This window comes from Mustelus asterias, chromosome 14 (genome assembly GCF_964213995.1).
Source record: "Mustelus asterias chromosome 14, sMusAst1.hap1.1, whole genome shotgun sequence".
NCBI classification, from domain to species: Eukaryota; Metazoa; Chordata; class Chondrichthyes; order Carcharhiniformes; family Triakidae; genus Mustelus; species Mustelus asterias.
In genome coordinates this window covers 6104558-6121917 of record NC_135814.1, presented here as the reverse complement: position 1 = coordinate 6121917, position 17360 = coordinate 6104558, and the positions used below count along the sequence as shown (strand labels likewise).

The window sequence follows — 17360 nt, the reverse complement described above, 5'->3', positions numbered from 1 at the left end:
AAGAATGATTAATTCTGACAATTGAGTCTCTGTGTTTCTGAGGTAGTCCTGAAGTGGCTCTTTGTGCACATTTAGTTTCAATGATCCCCTTGACCAAGTGAAGGCCTCACCTTGTCTTCTCAAGGTTTAAATATTACACCATCCAGCCTGTAATATAGCAATGGAGGCGGGGGTGGGGTTGAGGGGGGGGAGGGGGGGTTGCAGCAGGGGGTGGGGGGGGCGGCAGGGGGAGGGGAGCGGAATAAGTGCCAGTGTAGTAAATTATTATTATCGCATTAATGAGGTGACATTAATTAGGGTGGCAAGGCCACTCTACAACAGTTTGATTTATTTCTCTGCTCTAAATGCAAGAGAATGAGTCTAATTAAGGACAGGCTCCGAGCAAGTTCCTGAAAAAGAAATCGTGTGAAAACATGGCCAGCAGGTTGAGAAACGTGGATCCGACCCTCACTTTCAATGTGTTGCCACCCTGAAAATAGCACCATAAGATGATGGGAAGGCGATGGCCTAGTGGTATTATCATTAGACTATTAATCCAGATGCTCAGCTAACGTTCTGGGGACCCGTGTTCGAATCCCGCCACGGCAGATGGTGGAATTTGAATTCAATTTTTAAAATTCTGGAATTAAGAATCTTACTGATGACCATGAAACCGTTGCCGATTGTTGGAAAAACCCATCTGGGTCACTAATGTCCTTTAGGGAAGGAAATCTGCCGTCCTTACCCGGTCTGGCCTACATGTCACTCCAGAGCCACAGCAATGTGGTTGACTCTCAACTGCCCTCGGACAACTAGGGATGGGAAATGAATGCTGGCCAGCCAGCGACGCCCATGTCCCACGAATTAAGAACATAAGAACATAAGAAATAGGAGCAGGAGTAGGCCATCTAGCCCCTCAAGCCTGCCCCGCCATTCAATAAGATCATGGCTGATCTGACGTGGATCAGTACCACTTACCCGCCTGATCCCCATAACCCTTAATTCCCTTACCGCTCAGGAATCCATCCATCCGCGCTTTAAACATATTCAGCGAGGTAGCCTCCACCACCTCAGTGGGCAGAGAATTCCAGAGATTCACCACCCTCTGGGAGAAGAAGTTCCTCCTCAACTCTGTCTTAAACCGACCCCCCTTTATTTTGAGGCTGTGTCCTCTAGTTTTAACTTCCTTACTAAGTGGAAAGAATCTCTCCGCCTCCACCCTATCCAGCCCCCGCATTATCTTATAAGTCTCCATAAGATCCCCCCTCATCCTTCTAAACTCCAACGAGTACAAACCCAATCTCCTCAGCCTCTCCTCATAATCCAAACCCCTCATCTCCGGTATCAACCTGGTGAACCTTCTCTGCACTTAGTAAAAGATATGATGCAGCACAGAAAGAGGCCATTTGACCCATCTTGCCTGGCTGTTTGAAAGGATATCCATTCAGTCTACCCCACCGATCTTTCCCCCATTCTCTGCAACTCTTTTTCCTTTATGAAGTATTTATTCAATCCCCCCTTGGAATGTCCCTATTGAATCTGATCATCACAGTTCACCATCTTCTGCTCCCTAACCCCTCACCCCGGTTCTTTTGCCAATTATCTTCACCCCGTTCCCTCTATTTACTGAGCTGCCTGTCACATAGTTTCTCACTATTTACTTTGTCAAAAGCCATTCATTGATTTTAAACTAGAAGCAGCATCTGACCCCACCCCTTTCCCTCAATAAAAGCTTCAGCAGGAATTTTAACGAGTTGACTTAGAGCCAACTTTTAGGACTTGAGAACAATGGGGCTTTATTATCGCCGAGAGTTCTGAGGACAGAGTTAAATACACGTGACGTTACAGAGGAATAAGTGAGTTGTCCGTGCCAGCGGAGTGGGGGGAAGTCCAGGGGAGGGGCAAGTGTAGACAATTTCCAGCATTCCTCTTCCGGTAAAGCACATTCAGCCCCTCGGGACCACCCAGGGCAGCGCATGTGGCCACAAAGTCTTAATCAGAACCCTGCTCTTAGTGACAATACTTCACACAATCGTGGGTTCTGATGGGGGTTCAGGCCAACTTCCACTTAGCAATTCCGGTGGGGAGTCTCGCCTTCAGGGACCTTGTATCGGAAGTTCGAGTAGATGAGATTCCAACTGGGAAAAGATTAGGAAAATTACTCACTACTTCCGACTCCAATAGCACGGGTTGGTAAGACGCATTGTACAATTGTAATCCCAATAAAGGAGGACTGTGCATTTATGTAGCGCCTTTCACAACCTCAGGACATCCCAAAGTGTTTTGCAGTCGCACTTTCAATGTGTAGTCACTGCTGCAATGTAGGAAAACATGGCAGTCAACTTATACACAGCAAGTTCCTACAACCAGCGATGTTATAATCACTGGATCATCTAAAGTAAAGTAAAGTTTATTTATTAGTGTCACAAGTAAGGCTTACATTAACACCACAATTAAGTTACTGTGAAATTCCTCTAATTGCCATACTCTGGCGCCTGTTAGGGTCAGTGCACCTAACCAGAATGTCTTTCAGACTGTGGGAAGGAACTGGAGCACCCGGAGGAAACCCACGCAGACACGGGGAGGATGTGCAAACTCCACACAGACAGTGACCCAAGCCAGGAATCAAACCCAAGTCCCTGGCGCTGTGAAGCAACAGTGCTAACCACTGTGCCACCTTGCCGCCCCTGTCTTATTAATGTAAGTAGAACTGAGGTGAGGAGAAATTTCTTCACCCAGAGAGTGCTGAATGTGTGGAATTCAATATCACAGAATGTAGGTTTTTTTGTAAATTTTGACTCTTTATTGAAAGTAGTAAAATTCCAATATTGAATTACTCCTGCACTTTTTCAACAGGTTCTTCCTTATATTTGCACTTATCTTTGCCAACTTGAAGAGATTTGGCCTTGTGTTGCAGGATCTTCCTGCCATCCTTGTCCAGCTTTAACCTGGTGATCACCATTTTGCTGGGGTAATTGCCAACATGAACTGTTGTACCATTGGCATTTTCACATTGCACTCACTCAATATAGAATACATACTTTTTTCTGTGCACTTGGAAACCTTTACCGATCTGCTGACCCTTGTACTGCCCTCTGACGACCTGAACATCATCATCCTTTCATATGGGCATTGAGTGAACATTGTATTCCTGCCTCAGCTCCTTAGAGAATGGAGAGGACACTTTTCCTGCAGCTATGAGATGGAGCATTGAGGTACCTCTTGTGGTTCTTCCTCCGTGAAGATGTTACATAGGGATTGAACTCATACTGGCCTCCTGTTGCAGGTTCAACCACTGAAAGTAGTTGAGGCAAAAACGTTGTCTGATTTCAAGAAGAAATTCGATATAGCTTTTGGGGCTAAAGGGATATGGGGGGAAGGGGGGATCAGGATATTGAATTCGATGATCAGCCATGATCATAATGAATGGCGGAGCAGGCTCGAAGGGCTGAATGGCCTACTCCTGCTTCTAGTTTCTATATCTATGTCTAAAGTTTATTTCTTAGTCACAAGTCGGCTTACATTAACACTGCAATGAAGTCACTGTGAAAATTCCCTCGTCGCTACACTCTGGCACCTGTTCAGGTGCACTGAAGGAGAATTTAGCATGGCCAATGCACCTAACCAGCACGTCTTTCAGACTGTGGGAGGAAACCGGAGCACTCGGAGGAAACCCACATAGATATGGGGAGAACGTACAAACTCCACACAGACAGTGACCCAAGCCAGGAATCGAACCCGGGTCCCTGGCGCTGTGAGGCAGCAGTGCTAACCACTGTGCCACCGTGCTGCCCCCTTGAGGGTTGCGGGTTGAATATTGTTGCAGGATACCAGGGAGAACTCTGTGATCGACTTTGAAATTATGTTGTGGGATCTTTTATGTTCACCTGAGGGGGAGATGGAGTCTGGTTGAATCTGAATGAATGTACCTTTGACATTGCAGCAGTCCCTCAGTATGGCACTGGGAGGGTCAGCCCGAATTATGTGCTCAAGTTGCCGAGTGTCATGCTACCCACTGAGTCAAGGCTAACACTTACACGTTTCAATATGTGTGCGCAATATAGATTTTTAAAATTCACTTATGGGACCTGGGCACCACTTGCTAGGCCAGCATTTATTGCCCATCCCTAGTTGCCCTTGAGAAGGTGGTGGTGAGCTGCCTTCTTGAATCGCTGCAGTCCACGTTCTGTGGTTTGACCCACAATGCCGTTAGGGAGGGAATTCCAGGTTTTTGACCCAGTGACTATGAAGGAACGGCGATATATTTCCAAGTCAGGATGGTGAGTGGCTTGGAGGGGAACTTGCAGGTGGTGGTGCTCCCATGTATCTGCTGCCCTTGTCCTTCCAGATGGAAGTGGCCATGGGTTTGGAAGGCGCTGCCTGAGGATCTTTGGTGAATTTTTTTAAAGAGCTTGGTTTCTCTAACCATAAATCTCAAGCTCACACCCTCAACCTCTGGATTCCTGTTTACCTCCTCCCCCTCAGAGAGGCTGATTTTTCAGTTGTTCCCAGGATCTCTGTCCTGTAACTATACAGCCCCTTGGTGTATTGCCCTTTGAAAATCTCTTTAAAAAAGTCGGCAGGGGTGAAATCCTGTCCTTTGCCAGGCGAGCTCTGACTTGGGGTCAAGGATTTTCCTGTCCTGTTGCAACAATGGTTCAGTGAGGGCCTGGTGTGCCTACCAATTCCCAACACAGAGACAAACATCCAATAGGATGAGAATAGAGAATGATGTTAAAAAGGCAGAATTAAAGGCACTCAGTCTGAATGCTCAACATTCGCAACAAGGTTGATGATTTGACTACACAAATTGAGCTATATGGGTCTGATTTAATTGCGATTACGGAGACATGGTTACAGGCTGACCAAGGCTGGGAACCAAATATGCTAGGATATTCATCATTTAGGAGGGATAGGGAAAAAGGAAAAAGAGGTGGGCTAACCCAGTTAATAAGGGACGAGAGAGTATTTTATTTGAAAGGATAAAGAACAAAGAACAAAGAACAAAGAACAGTACAGCACAGGAAACAGGCCCTTCGGCCCTCCAAGCCTGTGCCGCTCCTTGGTCCAACTAGACCAATCGTTTGTATCCCTCCATTCCCAGGCTGCTCATGTGACTATCAAAAGATGTAAAATTAATTTGGGTAGAGTTAGGGCGGCACGGCGGCACAGTGGTTAGCACTGCTGCCTCACAGCACCAGGGACCCAGGTTCAATTCCAGCCTCGGGTCGCTGTCTGTGCAGAGTTTTCACATTCTCCCTGTGTCTCCATGGGTTTCCTCCGGGTGCTCCAGTTTCCTCCCACAATCAGAAAGATGTGCTGGTTAGGTGCATTGGCCGTGCTAAATTCTTCCTCAGTGTACTTGAACAGGTGCCAGAGTGTGGCAGCTAGGGGATTTTCACAGTAACTTCATTGCAGTGTAAGCCTGCTTGTGAGTAATAAATAAACTTTAACTGATAAGCAACAAGAGCTCAGAAAGTTCGATGGTTGTTGATAGACCATCAAACTCTTGTGCTAATGTTGGGCATGATATAAATTAGAAATGCATGTACCATGGGTAATACAGTAATAAGAGGCAATTCAATTCACACATTGACTGGGTAAGCAACATCAACACCAATACTGTGGAGGGTGAATTCCTGGGGGGTGTACAAGATGGGTTTCTGGAACAGTGCATTGAAGAACCAACTCGGAATTGGGCTATTTGATGCAATGAGAAGGGCTCATTAATAACCTTGCTGTAAAGATTGGAAAACGGTGACCAGAATAAGGTAGAACTTCAAATTAAGTTCGAATGTAATATAGTTCATTCTGAAAGTAGAGTGTTAAATCTGAAGAAAGGAAATCATGAAGGCATGAGGATGAGTTGGCTATGGTGGATTAGTTAAATACATTAAAAGATTTGGTAGTAGACAGGCAATGGCTAGTATTTAAAGAAATGCTACATGGTCTCTGAGACACAAACAGTCACATAGAAAGGTGAATCAACCGTGGTTTTCCAAATAAAGTAAAGATTGCCTTAGATCAAAGGCCGTGACTTATATGAATGCCAGAAAAGTGATAAACCCGAGGATGGGAGCAATTTAGAATCTAACAAAGAAGGACCAAGAAACTGATTAAGAAAGGGAAAAGCATGAAGTGGACTGTAAAAGCTTCTTTAGGTATATGAAAAGGGAAAGATTAGCTAGGACAAATGATGGCCGATTACACTTGGAGACAGGGGAATTTATAATGGTGGAGGAACTAAACATATGCTCTTCCTGTGCTATGTGGGAAGTCATTGACACTTTCGGTATCCTTTGAGACCATGTGTGCAAGAAATGTGCCCACTACAGCTACTGGCTAACTGCAATTCAGAGCTGGAGAGGTGGGTGGAGCATCCATGATGCTGAGATTGTTGTGGGCAACGCAATGAGGTGGTCACACCATAGGTAAAGAGTGAATCGGCAGAAAGGTGATGAGTGACCACCAGGCAGAGTAAAGGAGACCCCTGTAGCTGTCACTTCTCTATTAGATACACCAATTTGGATACTGTCGGGGGGAATGACTTCTCAAGTAATAGTAGCAGAAGCCAACTCCATGGCACCATGGATGGCTCTGTTGTACAAGAAGAGAGTAAGAAGATTGTCAAGGCTATAGTGATAGAAGATTCAATATTAAGGGGAACAGACAGGCTCTTCTGCAACAGTAAAAAGACTCCAGGATGGAATGTTGCCCTCCTGATGCCAGGGTCAAGGATATCTCGGAGCAGCTGCAGAGCATTCTGAAGGGGGAGGGTGAACAGCCAGTGGTCGTGGTATATATCAATGCCAATGAGATTGGTAACAAAAGTGAAGAGGCCCTACAAGCAGTATATAAAGAGTTAGGATGGAAACTGAAAGTAGGACCTCAAAGATAGTAACCTCAGAATTGCTGGGCGGGAACAGGTTAGAGTGCGGGGAATTGGTAATTGCTGCAAGGTTCCTGGGTTGATACAAAAGTGCACCCATCAATGTGATTTCACTATACCCACCTGTCTGAATGGCAAGATTGATGCAGGTGATTGGAGAAGCCTCAACATGGGAGACAATAGAACAGGTAAAGAATCAGCAGTGTTTACATCCTCGGCGTGATTAACTCCTCATTGGTCTGTTTTGACCTGAGTTAACAAGCTGCAGGCAAGCCTGTGTTTGTCTCGCTATTAGCAGCAGCCAGGCTTGATGTGGCCAGGAGGTAGTGTTAAAAACAAATCAATTAACATCCCCACTGTACTATTTACAGAACTAATCGTTAGTGAGGAGTCACACCTAGTTTGCTGTGTTAATAATGAGGCCTGATAGCATGCCTCCTGCTAAACTATTAATAATATGCTGCTCTATGTTACTGCTGGGAGCAGTAGTGCTCACCACAGACAAGGGACCAACCCGTTGGAGGTTTTTACACGGCCGCAGTGCCCTGCCAACAACCAATCTGATCTAAAGCGAAAGCCCATCTGAGAATGGAGGTGCATGGAAAAACTGCAGCCAAGGCTGAACTGGCTGAGTGATAAGATAGCTCAATGCGGCTGATTCACCCTCTGGCTGTTCCAACAAGAAAAAACACTTTTGCTTGTTCAATCAATCGCCTCAGAGTATGATCCAGATGTTAAGTGTGGCTGGATCATTCAGTCAACCAGGATGTAGCAGGGTGCAACATTAAGATGAGGATCGCAGGGGTGGCGAGGCTAGAGGGGCCGGGGGGTGGGGGGGCATTGGCGGGGGGGGGGGGGGGGGGGGGGCAGGGAGGGTGTGGTCACACAGAGCCCCTCAAGCCTTTTGCACCATTCAATTAGATCGTTGTTGGTCTGTTTCTTAACCTCAACCTAGCTTGTTCCAAAATCCTAACGCACAGTGGTTAGCATTGCTGTCTCACAGCGTCAAGGACCCAGGTTCAATTCCCAGCTTGAGTCACTGTCTGTGCAGTGTCTGCACGTTCAATTCCTGGCTTGGGTCACTGTCTGTGTGGAGTCTGCCTGTTCTCCCCATGTCTCCGTGGGTTTCCTCTGGGTGCTCTGGTTTCCTCCCACAGGCCAAGAGGTGCATTGGCCATGCTAAATTCTCCCTCAGTGTACCCGAACAAGTGCTGGAGTGTGGCGACTAGGGGATTTTCACAGTAACTTCATTGCAGTGTTAATGTAAGCCTACTTGTGACTAATAAATAAACTTTACTTTATTTACATCTTAAACAACAACTTGCATTTATATAGCTCCTTTAATCCAGCGAAACAACCCCAGGCACTTCACAGGAAGGTTACCAAACAGATTTTGACAAATATGGAGATATTGGGACAGGTGACTGAAAGATTGGCTTGAGAAAGAAATTTTAAGGAGCACCTTGAAGAAAGAGAGGTAGCGAGTTGGAGAAATTTGTAAAGGGAATTCTAGAATCATTGCCCAATAAGCAAAGGAATGGGTGCCAATGGTGAAACAAGTAAAATTAACAACACATGAGAGGGCAGATCTGGTGACCTCAGAGAGCTGGACGAAGTTGCAGAGATAGGGAGATGAAGTTGCTCCAACAACATCTTCTCTCAAGCCAACCTGCCCACCTTCAAGGAGCTAATCAGTCACAACTGGCTCTGCTGCCTGGGACATGTCCCAACACCTGACTCCACTCGGAGATTCAGCCGGAGATTCCCAGAGGAAATACTTTAAGGGTGTCCTCAAAGCATCTCTGAAGAGAGCACACATTCCGGCCGACTCACGGGAGACCCTGGCTCGTGACCGAGCAAAACAGGGAAAGCTGATTTGGGAAGGTATTGAACATGTTCTGAGACTTTGTCTGGAATGTGCAGAGGTGAAGTTGAGATGTCAGAGGGAGGCCACAACCCTCCAAACAACCCATCCTCCCAACCCCTCAACACCACGAGTCTGTGCAAGCTTTCCCTGTAACTTAACCATTAAGATTGAATTCGATAGACTCAGGGAGGTATCAGGATTCATCCCTGCTCCATGTGAGTTGCCTGATTGCAAGAATATTCCAGTTGGTTTCAATTTATTTTGGTAAACAGGGACGTTGGGAGAGAGATGAGATAGTGTCAGGGATGGAGGGGGTGGGATGGAAGGGGAGCAGAGAAACCAGCCAGGATATTTGTCCAGAGAACCTGTTCAGAAGCCTGGTGAGGCTAGGATGAAGCCTCTCAAATTCTCCCCTCTTGAGGTCATCTGCCCGGGTCTTTACCAGTAGCGAGTCCTATTCTCCTATTACCCCTGTGCTTGCTGACCAACACTGACTCCCACTCTCGCAGTGCCTTAATTTTCAAACTCTCACCCTGGTTTACAAATTCCGCCATGTCCTGACCTCTCCCTACCTCTGTAACCTCCTCCAGCACTACAACTCCCCGAGATACCTGTAACTCTGGAAGGTAAAGTAATTAACCAGAGTCTAAGAGACACCATCGGTATTTCTCTCTCTGTTAGAGTCTTGTTTATTCATGAGCTGCCATGGGTAAAATCGGGGGGGAATTCCCACTGGCCAGCCACATGTGCTGTTGACACACATTCATAGCTGTTGTTGATCATACAGCTTGTGGGGTGGGGGTGGCGGGGGGAACCACCCCACATCAAACATGGGGCAGGACAATGAGGCAGGCCTCCCATCAGCTACCACAGCCAGTATGAGGATTGAATCCACACCTTTAATGGCACCCAACTCTGCACTACAGCTATCTAACCAACTGGGCTAACTGGCACCCACTCCGAGATAGCTCTCTTCCTCTAATCCTGGCCTCCAGTGCCTCCCTGATTACAATCTCGCACCTTCAGCTGCCGAGGACCCAAGCTCTGGAATTCCCTCCCTTCCCCTCTCCGCCTCTATACCTCACAATCCTCCTTTATTTGACTTTTGAAAACCTAATTCAAAGAATCGTAGAATCTCTATGGGACAGGGGGAGGCCTTTTGGCCCATCGAGTCTGCACTGACTCTCCAACAGGCTATTTTACCCAGGCCCTATCCCCATAACCCAATATATTTACCCTGTTAATGCCCCTAACCTGCACATCTTGGGACACTAAGGGGCAATTTAGCATGGCCAATCCACCTAACCTGCACATCGTTGGACTGTGGAAGGAAATCAGAGCACCCGGAGGAAACCGGAGCATTCGGAGGAAACCCACACAGACACGAGACGAACGTGCAGACTCCTCACTGCCAGTCACCCAAGCCAGGAATTGAACCCGGGTCCTGGCACTGTGAGGCAGCAGTGTTAACCACTGTGCCACCGTGCTGCCCCTTTGGCCATATGACCTAATTCTCCTTCTGTCGCACGCTGTCATGTTTTGTTTTGCAATGCTCCTGTGGGGCACCTTGGATGTTTCACTACCTTAAAGGCACCATATAAATACAGATTGTTGTTGTGATTGCCAAGAATGTTGATATGCTGATGATCAGAAAGCACTGACACCCCCTGCTCTGGCTTTTACCATTTTATCCACAAAAGCACAGAAAGATTAAAGTTTACAAATACCCACTATGTCTACGTGAGTAGTGAGATCGCAGGCTCAGGGAAATTTGGCATGCCCACTACGACTCTCACCAACTTTTACAGATGCACCATAGAAAGCATTCTTTCTGGTTGTATCACAGCTTGGTATGGCTCCTGCTCTGCCCAAGATCGCAAGAAACTACTAAAGGTCATGAATGAAGCCCAGTCCATCATGCAAACTAGCCTCCCATCCATTGACTCTGTCTACACTTCCCGCTGCCTCGGGAAAGCAGCCAGCATAATCAAAGAGCCCACGCAACCGGACATTCTCTCTTCCACCTTCTTCCGTCAGGAGAAAGATACAAAAGTCTGAGGTCATGTATCAACCGACTCAAGAACAGCTTCTTCCCGGCTGCCATCAGACTTTTGACTGGACCTACCTTGTATTAAGTTGATCTTTCTCTACACCCGAGCTATGACTGTAACACTACATTCTGCAGCCTCTCCTTTCCTTATTATTGAACGGTATGCTCTGTCTGTATAGCCCGCAAGAAAGAATATTTTTCACTGTATACAATTATAAATCAAATCAAATCAAATCAATGGCAGTGTTTATTATATATTTCCGTCATAAGATACAACTATTGCAGCCACATCTGGATTCCCAAGTCTCCACATGTGGTTGGTGGTTAACGTAGTGGTCAACTCTACCTTGCTAGTTCTGGAGTTAGTCACTCTTTAAGTGGCCTCTTTAAGTGGATGCAGCAGCAATTAGACAGGAGCCCTCTCTCCTTTGTGGCCAGATAGAAAGTTTGCACAAACGCCTGCTTTTACAGAGGGCCGGTGGAGATGCATTCAGCCGACTGCCTGACCTGGGGCCACTCTGTCAGCTTGTTATTCAGTGCCTCCCACCCCACATCTGCTTCACTGCACCATGTTAACAGTGACCTCCATATGCCCATACACACACACACACACACACTCTGGAGGCCACCCAGGAGACTGCCACCTTCTTGTGTTGCACGTATTCACCCTGACAGACTGGCCCAGGACTGCATCTGCTTTAATCGGCCAAGTTTGCCGATGATACAAAGATAGGTGGAGGGGCAGGTAGTATTGAGGAGGTGGGGAGGCTGCAGAAAGATTTAGACAGTTTAGGAGAGTGGTCCAAGAAGTGGCTGATGAAATTCAACGTGGGCAAGTGCGAGGTCGTACACTTTGGAAAAAAGAATAGAGGCATGGACTATTTTCTAAACGGTGACAAAATTCATAATGCTAAAGTGCAAAGGGACTTGGGAGTCCTAGTCCAGGATTCTCTAAAGGTAAACTTGCAGGTTGAGTCCGTAATTAAGAAAGCAAATGTAATGTTGTCATTTATCTCAAGAGGCTTGGAATACAAAAGCAGGGATGTACTTCTGAGGCTTTATAAAGCACTGGTTAGGCCCCATTTGGAGTACTGTGAGCAATTTTGGGCCCCACACCTCAGGAAGGACATACTGGCACTGGAGCGGGTCCAGCGGAGATTCACACGGATGATCCCAGGAATGGTAGGCCTGACATACGATGAACGTCTGAGGATCGTGGGATTATATTCATTGGAGTTTAGGAGGTTGAGGGGAGATCTGATAGAAACTTACAAGATAATGAACGGCTTAGATAGGATGGACGTAGGGAAGTTGTTTCCATTAACAGGGGAGACTAGGACGCGGGGGCACAGCCTTAGAATAAAAGGGAGTCACTTTAGAACAGAGATGAGGAGAAATTTCTTCAGCCAGAGAGTGGTGGGTCTGTGGAATTCATTGCCACAGAGGGCTGTGGAGGCCGAGACGTTGAGCGTCTTCAAGACAGAAATTGATAAATTCTTGATTTCTCGAGGAATTAAGGGCTATGGGGAGAGAGCGGGTAAATGGAGTTGAAATCAACCATGATTGAATGGTGGAGTGGACTCGATGGGCCGAATGGCCTTACTTCCGCTCCTATGTCTTATGGTCTTATGGTCTTAATCTGGTCGCTCAATCACTGAGGAAACTTAAAGGCTTAATGTCGGGATGGGGCAGGGCATGGGGCGCAGACACCGAATAAAGTTTAAGTTTAAAGTTTATTTATTAATGTCACGAGTAGGCTTACATTAATACTGCAATGAAGTTACTGTGAAAATCCCCTAGTCGCCACACTCCGGCACCTGTTTGGGTACACTGAGGGAGAATTTAGCACAGCCGATGCATCTAACCACAGCATGTCTTTCAGACTCTGGGAGGAAACTGGAGCATCTGAGGAAATCCACGCAGACACGGGGGGAACGTGCAAGCTCCACACAGACAGTGACCCGAGGCCGGAATCGAACCGAGGTCCCTGGCACTGTGAGGCAGCAGTGCTAACCACCGTGCCACTGTGCCACTTTAAGTGCCTACATTTTCCGAATTCACATCGTCAATAAGGATTCTGGCCTGTACACGACGATCAACTGACATGTTGGAGCCAGGCACCAGGCTGGGAATGGGGACTCCCTCACATACCTCTCATATAAAGTAAAAAAAAGACTTCCAATTTTTACAATCTTTAACTGTAGCCCAAGTTTGCGTTTTGGATTTGAGTTGAGCAGGGAGAGGAGGAACCGAGGCCCCACAAATTCCTGCTATTCAAAATATCTTTAAAAAATGAGATGGCCCGGAATTATGCCCCCTGTAGTAGCTGGCACCTTTAAGGAGCGTACTGCCTCACAGTGCCAGGGACCCGGGTTCGATTCCCGGCTTGGGTCACTGTCTGTGTGGAGTCTGCACGTTCTCCCTGTGTCTGCGTGGGTTTCTTTCCACAGTCCGAAAAAGATGTGCTGGTTAGGGTGCATTGGCCATGCTAAATTCCCCCTCAGTCTACCCGAACAGGCGCCGGAGTGTGGCGACTAGGGGATTTTCACAGTAACTTCATTGCAGTGTTAATGTAAGCCTACTTGTGACATTAATAAATAAACTTTAAACTACACAAAACAATGGGAGTATTATGTGACCTGATCGGCTAATGGGCAAGGAGCATGGGTGGCAGAGTGTGGGCTTTTGCAGTCAGAACAGATCCTAGAGCCTAGAGAAGTGTTAACATTGTGAAAGTACGCTCTATATTTATCTGCTAGTAAATAAACTGCCATTGTTTGTTATACTAACTGGTGGTTGCCGATCCTTGCAATTACAATACTGGCGACGAGGTAAATCAGATCGACTCCATTTCCAGTGACGAATTCAAAGAGAATGTTGTTGCAAAACTGCAGAGCGAATCAGATCGATCCCAGCCTGAAAAAGAAGGAGCTAGAAGCCTTCGACACAACCACTGAGAAGTGGGTACAGTATATGGAAAGGTTAGAGAATTCTTCCAGGGCTAATGAAACAGAGGGGAAGGATAAGAAGAAAATAATTTTACTTACTGCATGTGGGAGCCAGGCATATAACTTAATCTAAAGTTTAATGCCCTCAGATGCTCCCGACACAAAGACATCCGCAAAGCTCGTTGAGTTGGCAAAGGGGCATTACTCTCCTAAACCCTAGGTAACGTTGCAAAGATTATCTCAGTGGAGAGGGCCCCGGGGGAAGACTATTGCAGCTTTCATCGCGAGATTGAAGCAGATTGCAGCACATTGCAACCTCGTGCCCGCTTTAAATGACATGTTTAAGAGATTGTTTGGCATGCGGTGTAAATAATGCAGCTGTACAAAGGAAACTTTTGGCTGAGTCTGAGTTGACTTTCAAGGACGGAAATGGCGACAGTTAGAGAGAGCATCGAGAAGGGCGCCCAGGAGTTACAAGGTGAGCAAAGCATCGCAATCCACAGGATAAGGCAGGATACCGTGAATAGTAATGGCAGCAGAAGCGAGGGCACGGGATCAAGCTCAAGCAGATAGTTGAATGCAGAAGTAGGAAGAATCCCTAAATGCCATAGGTTTGAGCAGCTTTAGAGTAACACAGTGTGGGGGAAGCGACTCCCGAGAGGTCATGTTGCAGCTTTATAGAACCTTAGTTAGGCCGCACTTGGAATATAGTGTTCAATTCTGGTCGCCACACTGCTAGAAGGATGTGGAGGCTTTGGAGAGGGTACAGAAAAGATTTACCAGGATGTTGCCTGGTATGGAGGGCATTAGCTATGAGGAGAGGTTGGAGAAATCTGGTTTGTTCTCACTGGAGCGACGGAGGTTGAGGGGAGACCTGATAGAAGTCCACAAGATTATGAGAGGCATGGACAGAGTGGATAGTCAGAAACTTTTTCCCAGGATGGAAGAGTCAATTACTAGGGGGCACAGGTTTAAGGTGTGAGGGGCAAAGTTTAAAGGAGATGTACGAGGCAGATATTTTACACAGAGAGTAGTGGGTGCCTGGAACTCGTTGCCAGGGGAGGTAGTGGAAGCGGATACGGTAGTGACTTTTAAGGGACGTCTTGACAAGTACATGAATAGGATGGGAATAGAGGGATATGGTCCCCGGAAGGGTAGGGGGTTTTAGTTCAGTTGGGGCAGCATGGTCGGTGCAGGCTTGGAGGGCCAAAGGGCCTGTTCCTGTGCTGTAATTTTCTTTGATCTTTGATCTTTGTGTGTAGATTTAGAGGAGCAGCGTGCTTTGGGTGCGGGAAAAAGAATAATTTAAGACACAAATGTAAAAGCAAGCAGGGCCAGCTTAATACATAACCAGAGTAAATAACCCAGATCCAGTGCATCGTATGGTGGATTGTCCAATGGGGGAGCGACGTGTTATGTCATTAAACAATGTAGAAGTGGGCAAGGTCGCCCCCATCACAGCGTTGATAGTAAACGGCCGACAGACTGGTAAGTCCGCTCACTCACAACATAGAAAGATAGAAGCTTAGAAGATAGGAGCAGGAGGAGGCCACTCAGCCCTTCGAGCCTGCTCCACCATTCATCACAATCATGGCTGATCGTCCAACTCAATAGCCTAATCCTGCTTTCTCCCCATAACCTTTGATCCCATTCGCCCCAAGTGCTATATCCAGCCGCCTCTCAAATACATTCAATGTTTTGGCATCAACTACTTCCTGTGGTAATGAATTCCACAGGCTGTCTCCTCATCTCCGTCCTAAACGGTCTACCTCAAATCCTCAGACTGTGATCCCTGGTGCTGGACTCCCCCCACTATCAGGAACATCCATCCTGCATCTACCCTGTCTAGTCCTGTTAGAACTTTATGAGTCTCTATGAGATTCCCCCTTATTCGACTGAACCCCAGTGAAAACAATCATACCCTAGTCAACCTTTCCTCATACATCAGTCCCGCCATCCCTCGACAGGTTTTCATTTCAAAAACCTTGTCGAGAACTTCACGTCGGCAAGGTTGAAAATACTGCAAGGGGTGGGGGGATTATGTGGCAAGGGGACTAGATACATTTGAATGTATTTAAATTTATTTAAATCAGGTTGGCGTTGCCGGCAAGGCTCGTGGTTACCGATTCTCTCCGGATTTTGTGGCCCATTGGCAATCCCACACGCAGAGTCTGGGCTCAAGATCCCGCCTTCCGGGGCCAAACTGAGGGGAAGCTAACAGAAAATTCTAGAAAAACCCAGCCGGTCTGGCAGTATCTGTGTAGAGAGGAACAGAGTTAACGTTTCGAGAGAAAGTTCCTCTCTCCATGGATGCTGTTGAGTTTTTCTAGAATTTTCAGGGCTATAGTGGAGCTGGGACTAGAACAGGGGTCCTCTCACTCCTCTACCCCGTCCTCCTCTACCCCCTCCTCCTCTACCCTCTCCCCCTCCTCTGGCCTTGGCCGCTTCCTGGAGGCACCAGTAAGTGAGAAAGGAGAGTGCGAGTGACAGCATCAACTGCCTCCAAGATGGCGGCACATTCGACTCTGAGGTTTCCATCGAATGGAGGAATCCTTACCCGGTGAATATCCAAGGTCAAGCTCCCCGTCACCGATGACTCTGTCCTACTCGAAGCCCAGAGCTCTGAAGCCCTCTCCTCGAACTGGCTGAGAGGCCTCAGGTGTGGTCCTGACCGCACCCTCCCCTTCCCCACCCCCTCCCTCTCCTCCCTCCCCACCCCCTCACCCCCTCTCTCCCCACCTCCCCCACCCCCTCCCTCCCCACCCCCCACCCCCTCCCTCCCCCACACCCTCCCTCCCCACCTCCTCCACCCCCTCCCTCCCCATCTCCCCCCATCCCCTCCCTCCCGTCTTCTCCTGTTCCATGCGGTTTTGCTGGAGTTTCTCCATAACTGAACTTAGCAACCTGACCGTGAGAAGGACAACTAGGGATGGGCAATAAATGCTGGCCAGCCAGCGACGCCCATGTCCCACAAATGAATTTTTAAAAAAGGCACCCGGATACCTTACTGTCAGCATCAACCATTGAAAGATGTCGCATTGGGGAGATGAAGGTCAGGTTGCTCGGTTTAGTGGGTGGGAGAGATGGGGAGGGAGGGGGTAGGGGAGCTGGGGAGAGAGGGGGTGGGCAAGGTGGGGAGGGAGGGGGTGGGGGAGGGAGGGAGGGAGGGAGGGGTGGGGGAGGTAGGGAGGGAGGGGGTGGGGGAGGTAGGGAGGGAGGGGGTGGGGGGGTGGGGAGGGAAGGGGCGGGGGAGGTAGAGAGGGAGGGGGTGGGGAGGTAGGGAGGGAGGGGGTGGGGGCAGGGAAGGGAGGGGGTGGAGGAGGTAAGGAGGAAGGGGGTGGGGGAGGTGGGGAGGGGGTAGGTGGGGAAGGAAAGGGGTGGGGGAGGTGGGGAGGGGGTAGGTGGGGAAGGAATGGGTGGGAGAGGTAGGGAGGGAGGGGGATGAGGGGGTTGGGGAGGAAGGAGGTGGGAGAGGTAGGGAGGGAGGGAGTGGGGAGGTGGGGAGGGAGGTGGTGGGGGGTGGGGATGGAGTGGATGGGGGAGGTAGGGAGGGAGGGAGTGGGGAGGTGGGGAGGGAGGCGGTGGGGGGAGGTAGGAAGGGAGGAGGTGGGGGAGGTGGAGAGAGAG

General features: G+C 48.2%; 1 pseudogene; it reads right to left on the bottom strand.

Moving 5' to 3' along the window:
• Positions 1-2812: 2812 nt before the first annotated feature.
• Positions 2813-17360, bottom strand: part of LOC144504114 (large ribosomal subunit protein uL24-like) — a 76478-nt pseudogene continuing 61930 nt past the window's right edge.